This window comes from Phlebotomus papatasi, chromosome 3 (assembly GCF_024763615.1).
Source record: "Phlebotomus papatasi isolate M1 chromosome 3, Ppap_2.1, whole genome shotgun sequence".
Taxonomy (NCBI): Eukaryota; Metazoa; Arthropoda; class Insecta; order Diptera; family Psychodidae; genus Phlebotomus; species Phlebotomus papatasi.
The window spans coordinates 85,243,446-85,262,396 of NC_077224.1; the positions used below are offsets into that span (position 1 = coordinate 85,243,446).

The window sequence follows — 18,951 nt, forward strand, 5'->3', positions numbered from 1 at the left end:
TACAAATAACTTTGCTGCTTATTTATTTCACAAATCGCGAGAAATAGCGATTTGTAAAGAAGTAGTAAAGTAGCGAAAAGTGGGGCACTGAATTTTTGTCAATAAGACATTTTTATTTAAAAATCAAAAAAAAAAATTTTTTTTCAAAAACTTGATTTCGAAAAATTTTGATTTTTTGGCTGTTTATAAGTATAGTGGAGTACTATATTCCCTGAAAAGTTGAACTCAAAATTTTGAGTTTAGCTGGTTATTTTTAATTTTGAAAATATGGTAATTTTTCAAATATTTTAAAAAAAAAGTAAGTGCAAAAGTGGAAGCTCTCCTTTTCAGAGAATGTAGTACTCAATGTTACTGATCAACAGTAAAAAAATCAAAATTTTTGAGAATGGGGTTTTTGAGAAAAATTAATTTTTAAATTTTTTCAAAAATTTTTTAAAAGACCGTTTCAAAAAAACTTAAGCAGATAATGCAAAATCAAGTATATCGTTTTAAAAAGTATAAAATTATCTTTTAAATAAAAAAAGAGTAAGAAGAAATCTCAACCCGTTCCCGAAATAGAGCATTTTAAAATATTTGCTAAAAATCACAATTGAGGAATGAAGCGCGAGGCGCCATCTTTGACGCCATGTATCTCCAGCCAGGAATTTTTTTCAGACGAAAAAAAAATAGGGGTATATTATTATATCGTGTACTTTAACATATGTAAAATTCAAAAACATCTAAGACCATGAAGGGTACCCCTATGGTCGTCTTGAGATGGATTGGCCCATATCAACAGTTTTTAATGTTAACTTTACACCTTTTTTAATGAAAAATTGAAATGAAAAGGGGTAGATTTAACCGGTGGCAGCCAAAATCCCGAAAGCCAAAATCCCGAAAGCCAAAATCCCGAACGTCAAAATCCCGAAAGGGCCAAAATCCCGAAAGCCAAAATCCCGAATTTTTAAAATCCTGAAAGGGATGAAATTATATGGATGAAAATGTTTAGAATAATTTCCCAAGGCACAGAAGATTTCCCTTTGCCTCCAGCAAGCGCGAGTGCAATCGTGGGAGTAGCTATGATACTTTTAAGAATTCGGGATTTTGGCTTTCGGGATTTTGGCTTTCGGGATTTTGGCTTTCGGGATTTTGGCTTTCGGGATTTTGACCGGGACCCGATTTAACCCATAATACACCTAAAAAACATAATATTTACACCGATTTCGGATCAATACTGCAGGGTAAAATTAACATTTCCGAAATGTTATTTTGATTTTTTCGGATTTCTCTTCAGTGTATCCTTTTGTAGCCAAACAGGCCTTTACTCAATTAAATTACAGATTTATCGTGATGAAGTAATTGATCTTCAATTTTAATCGCTTTGAATTGTACAACAATTATTTAGAAGTCTTCTAACTTAGGAGAGAATGCGACAGTTTCATACATGAACAAATTTTGATATTTTTAGGGTGATTTATTCAGGTTTAAGAATTATGGTGCATATTTTCTGATAGCCAACATTCAAGAGAAACGATCAGAAAAAATACTAACCATTTCGCAAAATAATTGAGGTTCGTGAAATTTGATCCAGTCTCCCTTAACGCAATCTTTGAACTCTAAGACACCCACACTAAAGAGTTCAACTCGAATAGTAAAGTCTACGGAAAAATCTCGTTCTTTTGAAGATTTTTGTGAATGAAAATTTGTCATTGTACTTTTATATCTCCCTACCACTGTACATGTAGCCACGCTCTCAAAGTTCATTTAGGAAAAGCCACGAAGAAGAAGCTTTTTCGCACATTTGGCGTACTTTGTGCGCAATTGCCAGATTGTCTGAGGCTCACATCTCATGGAGTTATGTGGCATCCCAACAACAGGTCAGTCTCTCGACGTCCTCAGAACCATCCACAAGGATGATGCTGTCGATTCTCGATGTAATTTCGTGAACAGAATACGTAAATTGAAAGTGAAAGTGCATATTTGTGCAGCCAAAAAAAAACTGTGCTAAGTTTAATCTAAAAAGCTACTATTTTAATCAAAATCATGTTTAGTGCAAGTGATTGGAGCTCATCTTTACTCGATTTCAAAAAAAGCTCGATTGGGTGACTGTGAGAAAGAATTTTGTTTGTAAAAGTGATTTAAACACAAAAAATGAATTTAATTTATTTGTCTACAATAAACATTGTTCCATTTGGATTTGAATAGATTACAAAAAAAAAACCGTGGAATTTTGCGTGTTGCTTCAGTTCAGTTGAAGATGAAAATCTTCGATCTGGCCACAATAAATTAATTCACTTCTTCCTTCTCATTCTCTCACTTTAGCCAATATTTGAGATAAAGATTATTTGGAGATTTTCAGTGAGGTAGAAGAGAAACCTCTTTGGGAATTGTGATTATTGAAAAAAAAAAGTTCTTTAGTGTTTGTGCTGTTTATCTCATAAGGGAAGATCCTTAAGAATTCCAAGAAGTTCGGAAGAGTATCAAGGAAGCTCTTCAACAGGAAAAAGTGAAGTTATAGAGGTGGAAATCGTGTATTAATTTTGGATAGCACTTCATTAAGTACTCCCCACGTTTTAATTTTTCGCATATACAAAAGCAAGAAGCTAAGAACAACAAAAACCCCAAAAATTGACGGTGTTTGATCAACAAACAGAGGTGTGTGACATCAACAAACTAAAGGTCATTTGGGTGGAATGAAAACATAAATAAAAAACATTATATGGTGGTAAGGTAATCCTGTGTTGTGCTATTTTATGAAAATTAACGAAATTTCTGTGAGAAGTTAACACCATAAGGGCAAAAAGCTTTGGGTCAGTAAAGAAACAAATCGCCTTGTCAGAATATAAGTCGAATAACTCGATTTTTTTCGCTTTCGGGTACTCCTTGATCCCCTGTACCTTCCTTGTGACTATTATACCGGAAAGTTAATTATTCCAAAAGTTATAAGGGTTTCAAATCTTAAAAATCCTCTCACCTTGAAATCGCTCTTCTGTAAAGTTGACCATTCACGACTTAGAGGAGGGTGGGGCAGTTTCACCCCTAAATTGCAAAATAGATTTTGAGGCTATTTTGCAAAAAGATGATAAACAGAAGTAAAGCTTTGTATATTTTGTGAATTACATTTGGGTTTAGGGTCAATAAAAATAATAACAATAATCTTTTAATTTCGTTAGTCTATTGTGGAGAAATTTATTTCACTTGAAAGACAGAATGTGTGAAAGTCACCCATTGCGGGGCAATTTCAAGATAAATATGAGGCAATTTTTGAGAAAGTTAAAGCGTGTTTATAGGAAACTTGCGATACTAGAATTGATTAAAATTACTATTTTGAAGTCTTCTTAGACTCTAAAACATAAAAATATAATCGAACAAGAACTTTATAACAGAATATTAACACTAATTAATCATACAGAGAAAATAAAATATCGCCAAAGATTTCCAAGCCTATTTCTCATTAATTGAGCAACTTTCTTTATATTTTTATACGAAAGAAATATCTTTTGTAGTGCTAAGCTAATTCTGTATATTGTTGGATCATTATATCACCTTAGAACAATGTCTTTTTTTAGTATAACAGTTTTATAATAGTATTTCAAAGTCTTGAATTTTAATTATACTAAAAAAAAAATACAATATCTTGCTGAAAATATTCTAAAAAGATATTATAACAATTAAATTCATCATTTTTATACATGTAAAAAACACTGAACGATTATTTTTTTTTATTATAATTTTTATGAACTTTTACGAAATACTACTTCCCATAATTTCGAACTTTATGGACATAAACAGCTACAAAACGTTTTCAATGATAATTTTAAGTTAATTTTGATTGAAAAAGTAAATTGATAGACACTGGAAACTTCTCCGTGTGCTTGGATGAAACTGCCCCTCACGCACTTTCGGAACTCAAACCAAAATTGTCAGAACCGTCTTAGATTTCATTCAACGCCAAATACCTTATAATACTCATATAACTACTGGTAATTTAATACAATTATGTTACTTCGATAGAAAAGTGCAATAGTTGAGAAATTGTTGAAAATAAAACATTACAAAAAGTTTCATTTTGATGCAGTTTTATAAAATCAATTACAGAATTCAAACGAGAAGCGACACGAAATTAATTATTTTTATGAACATGGGTCTCAGTTATCTCTTCAATAACATAATGGTTCTATCCCATTCCTTTCAAAGGGATAAGAAGAATATGCAAAAATTGAAACTGCCCCGTCGTTAAACTGCCCCACACTCCCCTATTCATTTTATATTTTGAGCATTCGAAAGGACAATGGGCAGAATTGTATGGGAGCTGGTCCAACCCTTCGCCAGAGATGGGACTAGGCCCATTTTGTAGGTGTTCGGATATGACATAAAAATTACCGACACCCGCGTCAGAAAGGACTGTCAGTCGTTGGGAAATTAACGATATCCTTCTGAAAATTCACAACTTTGATATATTATTTCTCGAGAACAGCTTAACCGATCTTAATGAAATTAGGCTCAAAGACGATGTATGATTTAAGCTTTAAATACATATTTTTATATTTTCTCTTTGACTAGAAATGAAAACTTCTTTCATGTAATGGGAAACCATCGGTATTTTTGGAGTCCTTGGTGTATCTTCAAGATATCTCTCGAAGAAACTTATTGTCTATTACGTCAATTGTCTAAGATATCTTAAAGTAAGTGTTCCTAGGAAATGCGTAGAATTTTTTGAATGAAGTTTGCTTTTATTCTCGATTACGGTATACTGTAAGTCGTAGTTGTCAAAGAACGATTTCAAAAGGAGAAGTTAAGGAGCATTTTCCTAGAAGAAACCATATTCCTATCTCTCAATTTTCTTTGTAACTATCCTGATTTCCCTCAATAATCCTGGAATGTCTTTTCATTCCATTAAAAGTACTGCGCGTCCTTTTGTCTCCTTTACAGAAATATTCTCCTTAAAATAGGAGCTAGAATTGATGAAGATCATAAAATTTAAAAGTACCGTTACCAACGGATTTTTAACAAAACGTTCAGATTCTTCAGAAACGTTATGAACTTATTATTCAAAGTTTTGGATAACGGTAACTTTTAGGGCCTTGCGTTTTTAAGAAGCTTTAACCCTTTTATAAAGCGGAATATTTGTGCATAGGGCACATTTCCCTAGAATCATTCACTGAGAAAAAAGAGGGAGCGATTAACTTTTTTTCCTCATAATTTTAACACTTTTTTTATGTGTAAAAATATATCAATATTTCTTAATGTTAATTTTACACCTTGTTAAGTGTAAAATTAACATGAAAAAGGGTAACTTTAACCCATGATACACCTAAAAAGCATAATATTTACACAGATTTCGGATCAATACTGCAGGGTAAAATTAACATTTCCGGAATGTTATTTTAACTTTTTCGGATTTCTCTCAGTGTTTTTATGAATTTGAAGAATATTCAAGGATTTTTTAGGTAAATCTGGAAAATTGCAATGAAAATGAATAGATAAAGATATGGTTTATAATAGAAAAGTCTTCATTGAACCCTTCATTACAAATTGTTCTTTGATATGACCAATATAAGAGTAACCGTTATTGTATAAAAGGAGTATTGTAAAAAAAATCTTCCCACTTCTCAACAATTAGTTTTATGTTCTAGTGCTTTTCCTACATACTTTTGAGGTTGGACCCGGAACAAAAGTTGTTACCTTTGCCAATACCTATTCGATGGTATAGGTCTCGTTCGTGGCGAAAGTTGGCCCATATTTTGCCCATTGTCCTTTGGTTAGCAAAGCGAGGTGACGAAGCGTCCGTGTTGGTTCAAGTTTTGCGAAACTCTCAAATTTCTTCGAAAGTTTGTTAGCAGGATAAATTATACGGAAAATATCGTCATGAGTTCAAGCATTTCCTAAAGTTTTATTTCTTTAAAGCGCAATTGTGTTAAATTCACTGACTTTCAACTGGTTTGAACCGATTCTTAGATCACTTAAAAATTGTCCTAATGTAGAAATAAGTGTTACTATACACATAACCAGACATTTTCTTAACTAACAAAATTTTTGATATATAAACATGTTTCTCGAGAGGAGTTTGTTAGACTTATTATCGTCAAATTAAGTAGAAAAAACATTAGGAATTGATATATTTTACGAAGTAAATTACGATTTATGTGATCTAAGGTGATTGCCTTAAAATCAAGAAAAACGTTTTTAATTAGAAACTTAAAAAAAAATCATTTTCTTTATAATCAAGTGAAAATAACCTGGGACTGTGAGGAAAAAGGAGACAATGGCAATTAATTTTACATATTCCAAAGAGGTTTTGATTTTAACAGTTTTGTTTATAAAGGTTTAGTGAACACATAGACTTCATTCAGATTTCTTCTTATATATAATATTATATTTAATGAAAATTTTTAAACATTTTTGCCTCTGTTTCACCCATGCATAAATTTTGTTAATAAGGATTTATGGGATAGAAAATCAAAATTCAGAAATTATCCTTCCAAATTTAGGTAGTCAATACTCAAGAGAAATTGGAAAAAGATAGTTTGAATATGAATCATATTCGTTTAGCACAAACGTGAGCATAACGGCTTTTTTCCGCATTTTTGAATTTCTCTTATCCAAGTGGCCTTTTCCATCCAGTGGAATTGGAAATATCACTGGAAATCTGGCGCAATTGCGCGTCAAGTGTCACATAACCTCAATAAAGTGTGTAAATTGTTTTAACTGCGTGGAATAGCCCCATTTTTGGTTGTCAGGTAGGTCAGAGTGGATAAAAATAGGTGCAGAAACCAAGTTCTAGTGCCCCACATGTGAAAAGAAAACTCAATTTCAGATTGAGACATGATTTTGAGCATGTCCGGAAAGGTGGATGAAGAGACTGCTGCAGGAGCTCCATCACACAAAAACGTGGTTGTAGAGGATGTACTGCAGTTCCGAGGAGTGTCTTTCATCCCGGAGAAGCTCAAATGAGGCGTCCAGGTGTAGCTACAATTAAAATTCTACCATCCACGGTAAAATATTTGGGACTAGGAAACTCCCTCATTTGGATATGAAAACACCACGGCTTGAGGGACAAGGATCTACTGGTGTTTGTTCCTTGCCTGAGAGAGGTCTTACAGACTCGAGAGAATCCTGCCTGCATTCAGCAAAAGGAGATTTTGGAAATTGCCGGGAAGAAGCGACTCCGGAAAACATGTCATCTCAAAACACTGAGAGAAAAAATTGCAAAATTTCACAATGCAACAAATTGACAACTTTTTTCTATCTTAGAGGTCTCATATGGTATGTTTGATAGAGTCGAGTCCCCTGATTAAGAATATGCTTTTAATTTTGCTCAATTACGTCTCAATTTTTTTTTAATTAATACTTTTATATTTTTTCTGCTTTGCCTTACATTATTCGTTATATCTAAGGTTCTAGTAAACAGAACTTAAAAAGTGTGGGTTCTTTAGAAAGGTCATTAGTTGTGCTTTAACTTTGATTATTACAAAAAACTTTGCAAAACCACTCCTTCAAGGTGTAAAATTGGAGTTTCTCTAAAAATTATCAAAAAATGGTCTTAAATTAAGGTTCTAAAAATTTGTATAAAATAAACTAAACAAAATATTAAAAATTTATTAACACTAGGCGATAAGCAACACTTAGGACTACAATTTTGTTTATCTGAGACATCGTTCTCCAACCACTCTAAATGCCTCATTTGTTGGTTTTTGCAATTTTCTAAAAATATGAAATACCTATTTTAGAACAAATTCCTTAAATGAAATGTAAATGGATGTAAATTAAAATTATGTTGATGATCCCCCGATCGATTTAAAGAAAAATCTCAAGATTTACGTATGTTTCACGTAAGTTTTAAATAACATTTTAACAGTTATCATTAGGAAATTTGTTCTAAAATAGGTATTTAATATTTTTCAAATGACAAAAACCAACAAATGAGGCAGTTAGAGTGATCGAAGCGCGATGTCTTAAATAGAAAAAATTGTAGTCCTAAGTGTTGCTTATCGCCTGGTGTCAATTAATTTCTAATATTTTGTTTAGTTTATTTTATACAAGTTTTTATAACCTCATATCAAGACCATTTATTTTGATAATTTTTAGAGAAACCCCAATTTTCCACCCTGAAGGAGTGGTTTTACAAAGTTTTTCTGATAATCAAAGTTAAAGCACAACTAATGACATTTCTAAGGAACCCACACTTTTTAAGCTCTTTTTACTAGAACCTTGGATATTAAAAAATAATGTAAGGCAAAGCAGAAAAAATATAAAAGTATTAATTAAAAAAAAACGAGACGTGTTTGAACAAAACTAAAACCATATTCTTAATCAGGGGACTCGACTCTATCAAACGTACCATGTGAGACTTCTGAGACAAAACCCGTGTTGCATTGTGTTTGAGCCTGTTGTTAAAAATTTTATTTATTTAAAATTTTAATTACAAATATTCAAACTCAACAAATTTGGAATAAAAATAAATTTGTTAAGTAAATTCAGTGTTTTTTTTAATAAAATAAATTAATAAATAAAAAAGAAAAATGTTGTTCCTTTTCGCCTTGGTCATTAAAGATATTGCAACTTCGTGTGAGGAAATACATCTCATGGTTGAAGACTCTTTGTAAGGCGTATTTCTTTTTCTAAAAGCCATATTTTTACCCTTTTAAAGTGAGAGATTCTACTGCAAACTCTTTAGGTGCATTCAGGGAACTAACTGGCATAATTTTATCCCTTTCAAAGGTAACAATTCCTAACATCTATTATTGATTGCATTTTGATTGTTAAGTAATAAATTATCAGTTTGAATTTCTTAATACTTTAATTCTTAAAAAATCATTTTAGTCTCTTGTTCTATTCTCTGAAAAGATGCGACTTTCCGAAAGTCCCGCAATTCTCTGACAAGGAAGGTCTCGAACCGTGCGGAAGCCGGCCCTTATAAGACATTGCATTTTAAGCTAATTAGGGCACGACAAATTCAATGGTGATAGTCACTAATTTCGGAATTCATGGGGTCACCCGTTACAGGGGGGTATTGCGGGGGTGGTAAATCTTTATTTTGACTCTAGAAGCCAGATGGTTGGAAATATCGACTTGGGGTCTTCGGGTGACCCCCCTATAAGTTGATCTTAGGAATCTAAATATGACCTTCATTTTCCCCCCACCCCTCCCCTTCTCTTAAAAAACATGTTTTTTGGGATATCTCGAAAACTACTCGTCTGATAGTTTTCATTGTCAAATATGTTGTAGATGCTATCCAGACGGATATTTCGCCCATACATACCAATGACCTTGAAACATTCCTTCATGACATTTTTCAAGGTCAAATGTATTTAAAGCTTAAAAAATTACTTTTTTCGACAAATTTTATCAAAGTATTATTTTTCAATGACACCAATCGTTTATTTAATAATTATAAACCAATGTAAGCCACTTTAATGTCATTGACACGTTTTTGACATTTATATATACTACAAAACCAAATGTGATTTTAAAAATACGTTGTGTTTACCAACTTCTAATATTGGGTGATGACTGATTTCCTAAAGTAAGACATTATGGCAATGAAATTTTCAAGAAATTTATGAAATTTTATGAAATTTCATGAAATTTATGAGAATTTACTGGATAATATTTTACCGAGTACTGATTAATAATTTTAAATTTATAACAAGGATTATCGTTTGTAAATGAAATGAAATGGGACATATTAGGAGAAAACCAACTTCCATTACGACAATAATATATTGAATTTCAAGTATATAAAGATCTATATGCAACCATGAACAAAAAATGCTACTTTCTGGAAGACTTAATTTGAAAAATTATATATTTTAAAGTCATACTAGATATCTTTAGAACAAATATACAAATCAATCACAAAACGGTAAAAAGTATACTTTAAAAAATTGCAATTCAAGTATAAAACGATAAACAATGTGCTACAAACATTTAGCCGAAGTATAAAATGGTAAAAAAAAACGCTTAAAATACGCACAGATTGAAACACAAACGGTAAATGCGCTTAAAATCACGCACAGCTCAATCACAAAATGGTCAATGTGCCTAAAATCACGCACAGCCTAATCATAAAACAGTAAATGCGCTCAAAATCACGCACAGATCAATCGTAAAACAGTAAATGCGCTCAAAATCACGCACAGATCAATGATAAAATAGTGAAAGCGTTTAAAATCACGCACAGGTGAATCATAAAACGGTAGAAGCGCTTAAAATCACGCACAGTTCACTCACAAAACGGTTAATGTGCCTAAAATCACGCACCGATCAATCATAAAACGGTGTAAGCGCTCAAAATCAAGCACAGATCAATCATAAAACGATGTAAACGCTCAAGATCACGCACAGATGAATCACAAAACGGTGAATGCGCTTAAAATCACGCACAACTCAATCATAAAACGATGAAAGAGCTTAAAATCACACACAGATCAATCGTAAAACGGTTAATGCGCTCAAAATCACGCACAGCACAGGCATAAGACGGTGGATGCGCTTAAAATCTCGCACAACTCAATCATAAAACGATGAAAGAGCTTAAAATCACGCACAGATCAATCATAAAACGATGAAAGAGCTTAAAATCACGCACAGCTCGATCGTAAAACGGCGAAAGCGCTTAAATCATGCACAGCTGAATCATAAAACGGTTTAGATTGCGCTTAAAATCACGCACCGATCAATCCTAAAACGATGAAAGCGCTTAAAATCACGCACAGCTCAATCATAAGACAGCAAATGCGCTCAAAATCACGCACGGATCAATCACAAAATGGTCAATGTGCCTAAAATCACGCACAGTCCAATCATAAAACAGTAAATGCGTTTAAACTCACGCACAGCTCAAACATAAATCGCTTAAGTTTGCGCTTAATATAACGCACAGATCAATCATAAAGCGGCAGATCACGCACAGCCTAATCAAAAAACAGTAAAAGCACTTAAAATCACGCACAGCTCAATCATAAAACAATTAATGCGCTTGAAATCACACACAGATCAATCATAAAACGCATAGGATTGCGCACAAAACAGTGGAATCTTAATCATTTTATGATTGAGCTGTGCGTGATTTTGAGCGCATTAACCGTTTTACGATTGATCTGTGCGTGATTTTAAGCTCTTTCATCGTTTTATGATTGAGCTGTTCGTGATCTTAAGCGCATCCACCGTTTTATGATTGAGTTGTGCGTGATTTTGGGCGCATTAACTGTTTTACGATTGATCTGTGCGTGATTTTAAGCTCTTTCATCGTTTTATGATTGAGTTGTGCGTGATTTTAAGCGCTTTCACCGTTTTATGATTGAGCTGTGCGTGATTTTGAGCGCATTAACAGTTTTACGATTGATCTGTGCGTGATTTTAAGCTCTTTCATCGTTTTATGATTGAGTTGTGCGTGATTTTAAGCGCTTTCACCGTTTTATGATTGTGCTGTGCGTGATTTTGAGCGCATTAACCGTTCTACGATTGAGCTGTGCGTGATTTTAAGCTCTTTCATCGTTTTATGATTGAGTTGTGCGAGATTTTAAGCGCATCCACCGTTTTATGATTGAGTTGTGCGTGATTTTGGGCGCATTAACTGTTTTACGATTGATCTGTGCGTGATTTTAAGCTCTTTCATCGTTTTATGATTGAGTTGTGCGTGATTTTAAGCGCTTTCACCGTTTTATGATTGAGCTGTGCGTGATTTTGAGCTCATTCACCGTTTTACAATTGAGCTGTGCGTGATTTTAAGCTCTTTCATCGTTTTATGATTGAGTTGTGCGTGATTTTAAGCTCTTTCATCGTTTTATGATTGAGTTGTGCGTGATTTTAAGCGCTTTCACCGTTTTATGATTGATCTGTGCGTGATTTTGAGCGCATTAACCGTTCTACGATTGAGCTGTGCGTGATTTTAAGCTCTTTCATCGTTTTATGATTGAGTTGTGCGAGATTTTAAGCGCATCCACCGTTTTATGATTGAGTTGTGCGTGATTTTGGGCGCATTAACTGTTTTACGATTGATCTGTGCGTGATTTTAAGCTCTTTCATCGTTTTATGATTGAGTTGTGCGTGATTTTAAGCGCATCCACCGTTTTATGATTGAGTTGTGCGTGATTTTGAGCGCATCCACCGTTTTATGATTGAGTTGTGCGTGATTTTGGGCGCATTAACTGTTTTACGATTGATCTGTGCGTGATTTTAAGCTCTTTCATCGTTTTATGATTGAGTTGTGCGTGATTTTAAGCGCATCCACCGTTTTATGATTGAGTTGTGCGTGTTTTTGAGCGCATCCACAGTTTTATGATTGAGTTGTGCGTGATTTTGAGCTCATTCACCGTTTTACGATTGATCTGTGCGTGATTTTAAGCTCTTTCATCGTTTTATGATTGAGTTGTGCGTGATTTTAAGCGCTTTCACCGTTTTATGATTGAGCTGTGCGTGATTTTGAGCGCATTAACAGTTTTACGATTGATCTGTGCGTGATTTTAAGCTCTTTCATCGTTTTATGATTGAGTTGTGCGTGATTTTAAGCGCATCCACCGTCTTATGATTGTGCTGTGCGTGATTTTGAGCGCATTAACCGTTTTACGATTGAGCTGTGCGTGATTTTAAGCTCTTTCATCGTTTTATGATTGAGTTGTGCGAGATTTTAAGCGCATCCACCGTCTTATGACTGTGCTGTGCGTGATTTTGAGCGCATTAACCGTTTTACGATTGAGCTGTGTGTGATTTTAAGCTCTTTCATCGTTTTATGATTGAGTTGTGCGTGATTTTAAGCGCATTCACCGTTTTGTGATTCATCTGTGCGTGATCTTGAGCGTTTACATCGTTTTATGATTGATCTGTGCGTGATTTTGAGCGCTTACACCGTTTTATGATTGATCGGTGCGTGATTTTAGGCACATTAACCGTTTTGTGAGTGAACCGTGCGTGATTTTAAGCGCTTCCACCGTTTTATGATTCACCTGTGCGTGATTTTAAACGCTTTCACTATTTTATCATTGATCTGTGCGTGATTTTGAGCGCATTTACTGTTTTACGATTGATCTGTGCGTGATTTTGAGCGCATTTACTGTTTTATGATTAGGCTGTGCGTGATTTTAGGCACATTGACCATTTTGTGATTGAGCTGTGCGTGATTTTAAGCGCATTTACCGTTTGTGTTTCAATCTGTGCGTATTTTAAGCGTTTTTTTTTTACCATTTTATACTTCGGCTAAATGTTTGTAGCACATTGTTTATCGTTTTATACTTGAATTGCAATTTTTTAAAGTATACTTTTTACCGTTTTGTGATTGATTTGTATATTTGTTCTAAAGATATCTAGTATGACTTTAAAATATATAATTTTTCAAATTAAGTCTTCCAGAAAGTAGCATTTTTTGTTCATGGTTGCATATAGATCTTTATATACTTAAAATTCAATATATTATTGTCGTAATGGAAGTTGGTTTTCTCCTAATATGTCCCATTTCATTTCATTTACAAACGATAATCCTTGTTATAAATTTAAAATTATTAATCAGTACTCGGTAAAATATTATCCAGTAAATTCTCATAAATTTCATGAAATTTCATAAAATTTCATAAATTTCTTGAAAATTTCATTGCCATAATGTCTTACTTTAGGAAATCAGTCATCACCCAATATTAGAAGTTGGTAAACACAACGTATTTTTAAAATCACATTTGGTTTTGTAGTATATATAAATGTCAAAAACGTGTCAATGACATTAAAGTGGCTTACATTGGTTTATAATTATTAAATAAACGATTGGTGTCATTGAAAAATAATACTTTGATAAAATTTGTCGAAAAAAGTAATTTTTTAAGCTTTAAATACATTTGACCTTGAAAAATGTCATGAAGGAATGTTTCAAGGTCATTGGTATGTATGGGCGAAATATCCGTCTGGATAGCATCTACAACATATTTGACAATGAAAACTATCAGACGAGTAGTTTTCGAGATATCCCAAAAAACATGTTTTTTAAGAGAAGGGGAGGGGTGGGGGGAAAATGAAGGTCATATTTAGATTCCTAAGATCAACTTATAGGGGGGTCACCCGAAGACCCCAAGTCGATATTTCCAACCATCTGGCTTCTAGAGTCAAAATAAAGATTTACCACCCCCGCAATACCCCCCTGTAACGGGTGACCCCATGAATTCCGAAATTAGTGACTATCACCATTGAATTTGTCGTGCCCTAATTAGCTTAAAATGCAATGTCTTATAAGGGCCGGCTTCCGCACGGTTCGAGACCTTCCTTGTCAGAGAATTGCGGGACTTTCGGAAAGTCGCATCTTTTCAGAGAATAGAACAAGAGACTAAAATGATTTTTTAAGAATTAAAGTATTAAGAAATTCAAACTGATAATTTATTACTTAACAATCAAAATGCAATCAATAATAGATGTTAGGAATTGTTACCTTTGAAAGGGATAAAATTATGCCAGTTAGTTCCCTGAATGCACCTAAAGAGTTTGCAGTAGAATCTCTCACTTTAAAAGGGTAAAAATATGGCTTTTAGAAAAAGAAATACGCCTTACAAAGAGTCTTCAACCATGAGATGTATTTCCTCACACGAAGTTGCAATATCTTTAATGACCAAGGCGAAAAGGAACAACATTTTTCTTTTTTATTTATTAATTTATTTTATTAAAAAAAACACTGAATTTACTTAACAAATTTATTTTTATTCCAAATTTGTTGAGTTTGAATATTTGTAATTAAAATTTTAAATAAATAAAATTTTTAACAACAGGCTCAAACACAATGCAACACGGGTTTTGTCTCAGAAGTCTCACATGGTACGTTTGATAGAGTCGAGTCCCCTGATTAAGAATATGGTTTTAGTTTTGTTCAAACACGTCTCGTTTTTTTTTAATTAATACTTTTATATTTTTTCTGCTTTGCCTTACATTATTTTTTAATATCCAAGGTTCTAGTAAAAAGAGCTTAAAAAGTGTGGGTTCCTTAGAAATGTCATTAGTTGTGCTTTAACTTTGATTATCAGAAAAACTTTGTAAAACCACTCCTTCAGGGTGGAAAATTGGGGTTTCTCTAAAAATTATCAAAATAAATGGTCTTGATATGAGGTTATAAAAACTTGTATAAAATAAACTAAACAAAATATTAGAAATTAATTGACACCAGGCGATAAGCAACACTTAGGACTACAATTTTTTCTATTTAAGACATCGCGCTTCGATCACTCTAACTGCCTCATTTGTTGGTTTTTGTCATTTGAAAAATATTAAATACCTATTTTAGAACAAATTTCCTAATGATAACTGTTAAAATGTTATTTAAAACTTACGTGAAACATACGTAAATCTTGAGATTTTTCTTTAAATCGATCGGGGGATCATCAACATAATTTTAATTTACATCCATTTACATTTCATTTAAGGAATTTGTTCTAAAATAGGTATTTCATATTTTTAGAAAATTGCAAAAACCAACAAATGAGGCATTTAGAGTGGTTGGAGAACGATGTCTCAGATAAACAAAATTGTAGTCCTAAGTGTTGCTTATCGCCTAGTGTTAATAAATTTTTAATATTTTGTTTAGTTTATTTTATACAAATTTTTAGAACCTTAATTTAAGACCATTTTTTGATAATTTTTAGAGAAACTCCAATTTTACACCTTGAAGGAGTGGTTTTGCAAAGTTTTTTGTAATAATCAAAGTTAAAGCACAACTAATGACCTTTCTAAAGAACCCACACTTTTTAAGTTCTGTTTACTAGAACCTTAGATATAACGAATAATGTAAGGCAAAGCAGAAAAAATATAAAAGTATTAATTAAAAAAAAATTGAGACGTAATTGAGCAAAATTAAAAGCATATTCTTAATCAGGGGACTCGACTCTATCAAACATACCATATGAGACCTCTAAGATAGAAAAAAGTTGTCAATTTGTTGCATTGTGAAATTTTGCATTTTTTTCTCTCAGTGTTTTGAGATGACATGTTTTCCGGAGTCGCTTCTTCCCGGCAATTTCCAAAATCTCCTTTTGCTGAATGCAGGCAGGATTCTCTCGAGTCTGTAAGACCTCTCTCAGGCAAGGAACAAACACCAGTAGATCCTTGTCCCTCAAGCCGTGGTGTTTTCATATCCAAATGAGGGAGTTTCCTAGTCCCAAATATTTTACCGTGGATGGTAGAATTTTAATTGTAGCTACACCTGGACGCCTCATTTGAGCTTCTCCGGGATGAAAGACACTCCTCGGAACTGCAGTACATCCTCTACAACCACGTTTTTGTGTGATGGAGCTCCTGCAGCAGTCTCTTCATCCACCTTTCCGGACATGCTCAAAATCATGTCTCAATCTGAAATTGAGTTTTCTTTTCACATGTGGGGCACTAGAACTTGGTTTCTGCACCTATTTTTATCCACTCTGACCTACCTGACAACCAAAAATGGGGCTATTCCACGCAGTTAAAACAATTTACACACTTTATTGAGGTTATGTGACACTTGACGCGCAATTGCGCCAGATTTCCAGTGATATTTCCAATTCCACTGGATGGAAAAGGCCACTTGGATAAGAGAAATTCAAAAATGCGGAAAAAAGCCGTTATGCTCACGTTTGGTTTAGCAAATGAATCCTGGAGAAAATTCAACTGCGTGAAACTGCACTACCCTTAGAATACTTTCTTCTTCACTAAAATGTGTAAATCTATACAAAAGTGAGCTTAATAATTTAATATCATTTACCTGTAACATGATGGTAGAGAAAACCATAATTTTCCGAATGAATTTTCGGTCTAATGAGAAATCAGAGGAGGAAAAATCACTTAGGGAAAATTGGGGCACCTTTCAATTAGGGCAGCTTTGAAATTGGATTTTTTTTTGGACCAATTACCAAGCTAAATTACATCATCTTGAAACAGATCTGACGAAAAGGACATTCATCCTCGAAACCAGGGTTGTGCCTTTACATGTAAAATATTTTTTACATTTTACATGTAAAAAAATATGTAAAATATAACAAAGGAAAATTAAGCATTTTTGAACCTTTAATCATTTCCTGTAAGCAATAACAGTATTGATATTGCTTACGAGGAATATCATGAAAAATTCTTGGGAAAGCCATGAACAAAATTTTGTTATGAAAACCTATTGTTGTGAAGTAAGTTAACGATTTTGTACAAATAAAACATGCTCTTTTTGGTAAAATAACGTTACTATTTTCTAATTAATCGTTCTTCCTCCACAGATAGGTATTTCAGAATATTGTCTGTATTAAATCCTCAACATGTTGATTTTTTTACCTTTAACGTATAATAGAACTAAAATTAATATTGTTAGTAAACATGTAAAGCAGTGAGACATAAAAATACAATTTTTTCTACTATTCGCAAATAGGAAAATAGTGTGACTTGATCTATCAATTTGTAAAACGTAAAAAAATACTTCTTAATAATATCTTATAGTAATATTACATAGGTTATTTTCAACAGACTTTGATATAATGACACGTAAAAGAACTTGAGATTTTGTGTATTTGCAACATTTGCAATAATTGCAATGTAAATATAATACATTGATTATATAGTCTAAATTATTGATTATCATTTAGCCAGAAATTCAAACTAAAAGAAAGTGCTTCAAATTGAAGATTTGATAAAGTTGATAAAGAATTCGTTATCTGTTTTTGTGTATTGAAAAAGCCAATCAAAACGCACACAACGCAAAAAATAATGTCGCAATTTATATTTTTAAATTAATCTTTATTAAAAAACGATCATAATTGTGCATAAAACTCGCACTCCTTAAGTTAAATTCCTAGAATCGGCACTGCTTCATGTTCAGATCTCGCACAACTTAAGCTTAAAATGATTTCACTTGTATGTAATACACTCATAGCTTCAACACGAAAAGGTTAAAATTGCAAATAAAGAACGCACAGCTGCAGCACAAAACGGTTAAAATTGAATATAAAATCCGCACAGCTTTCGAACGAAATGTTTAGCAATTTAGATCGGTTTTACTCGCATTCTGTGCAGATTTTATTAAAAATCGATATAATATCATAATTTCTGTGCGAATTTTTGTTTAATACGTTAGTCTCATTTTAATAATAAAGCACAATGGTTTTTAGAATATTATCACAGAAACATTCAGTACCGCAGAATCACTTTGAATCAGCAAGATGACACTGATTCACTTCATGAACATTGTTTTCTGGAATGTGATGTCTTGAACAAGGTATATAACAAAATCCAAAAACAAATTATCGTTATGAAGAGAGCAGAAAATAAATCTTAATTTCAATGATTTTTACATTTTGTTGATGATTATCAGAAACCACAGAACAATTGGAAAACTCCCTGAGCATGTAGATATAGAAGTTCAAAGATTATTAATCGTTTAGATGGTTACTATTTATATTGGTTCAACCGGGTAGTAGAAAATTTGAATTGGGATTACCAGTAAATTTCATCATGAATTTTAGGCAACAAGCTTTATAGCGAAAAGCCGCAAAATATTTTACTGATTACAGCAAAATCTTTGATTGAGAAAAAAATAAAAAAATTGTAACTTGATTTTTGAAGGGTTTCAATCAATTTTACATTTTTTACATTTTAACTTTACATGTTAAAAATGTAGCACATGTAAAAGGCTTTGTTTTACTATGTAAAAAAAATATGTAAAATTACTTCCCCGTGAGGCACGTAGCTCTCAACGGGCGATTCAGAAACATTTCCAAACTGGGCTTAACTTATTAGTTTATATTTTTTTCTTGCTTTCTTTTTTCTCTTCCTATTATTTATTGTTTTCTTTCCTTTTTTCCTTTTTTCTGTGTTTTTTTTCCTTTTTCTTTTTAAATTCTTTTTTTCTTGCCACGCGATTGTAAGAGGGTTGTACCCTAATTGTTGTGGATTTTTGAAATAAATTAAAAATTAAAATTAAATTAAAATGTAAAAAAATCGCCCAACCCTGCTCAAAACGTTGACGTCGTGAAGAATTAAACAGATAGAACC

At 32.8% G+C, this 18,951-nt stretch overlaps 1 protein-coding gene across 1 annotated transcript in view; it reads left to right on the forward strand.

The window, feature by feature from the left end:
* The first annotated feature begins 1,881 nt into the window (after positions 1-1,881).
* The window catches only part of LOC129806147 (fibroblast growth factor receptor homolog 1), a 103,292-nt gene continuing 86,222 nt past the window's right edge, over positions 1,882-18,951 (forward strand). Inside the window, exon 1 of the mRNA XM_055854524.1 lies at positions 1,882-2,087. The gene's annotated coding sequence lies outside the window, so the exon portion shown is untranslated. The remainder of the gene's footprint in view (positions 2,088-18,951) is intronic.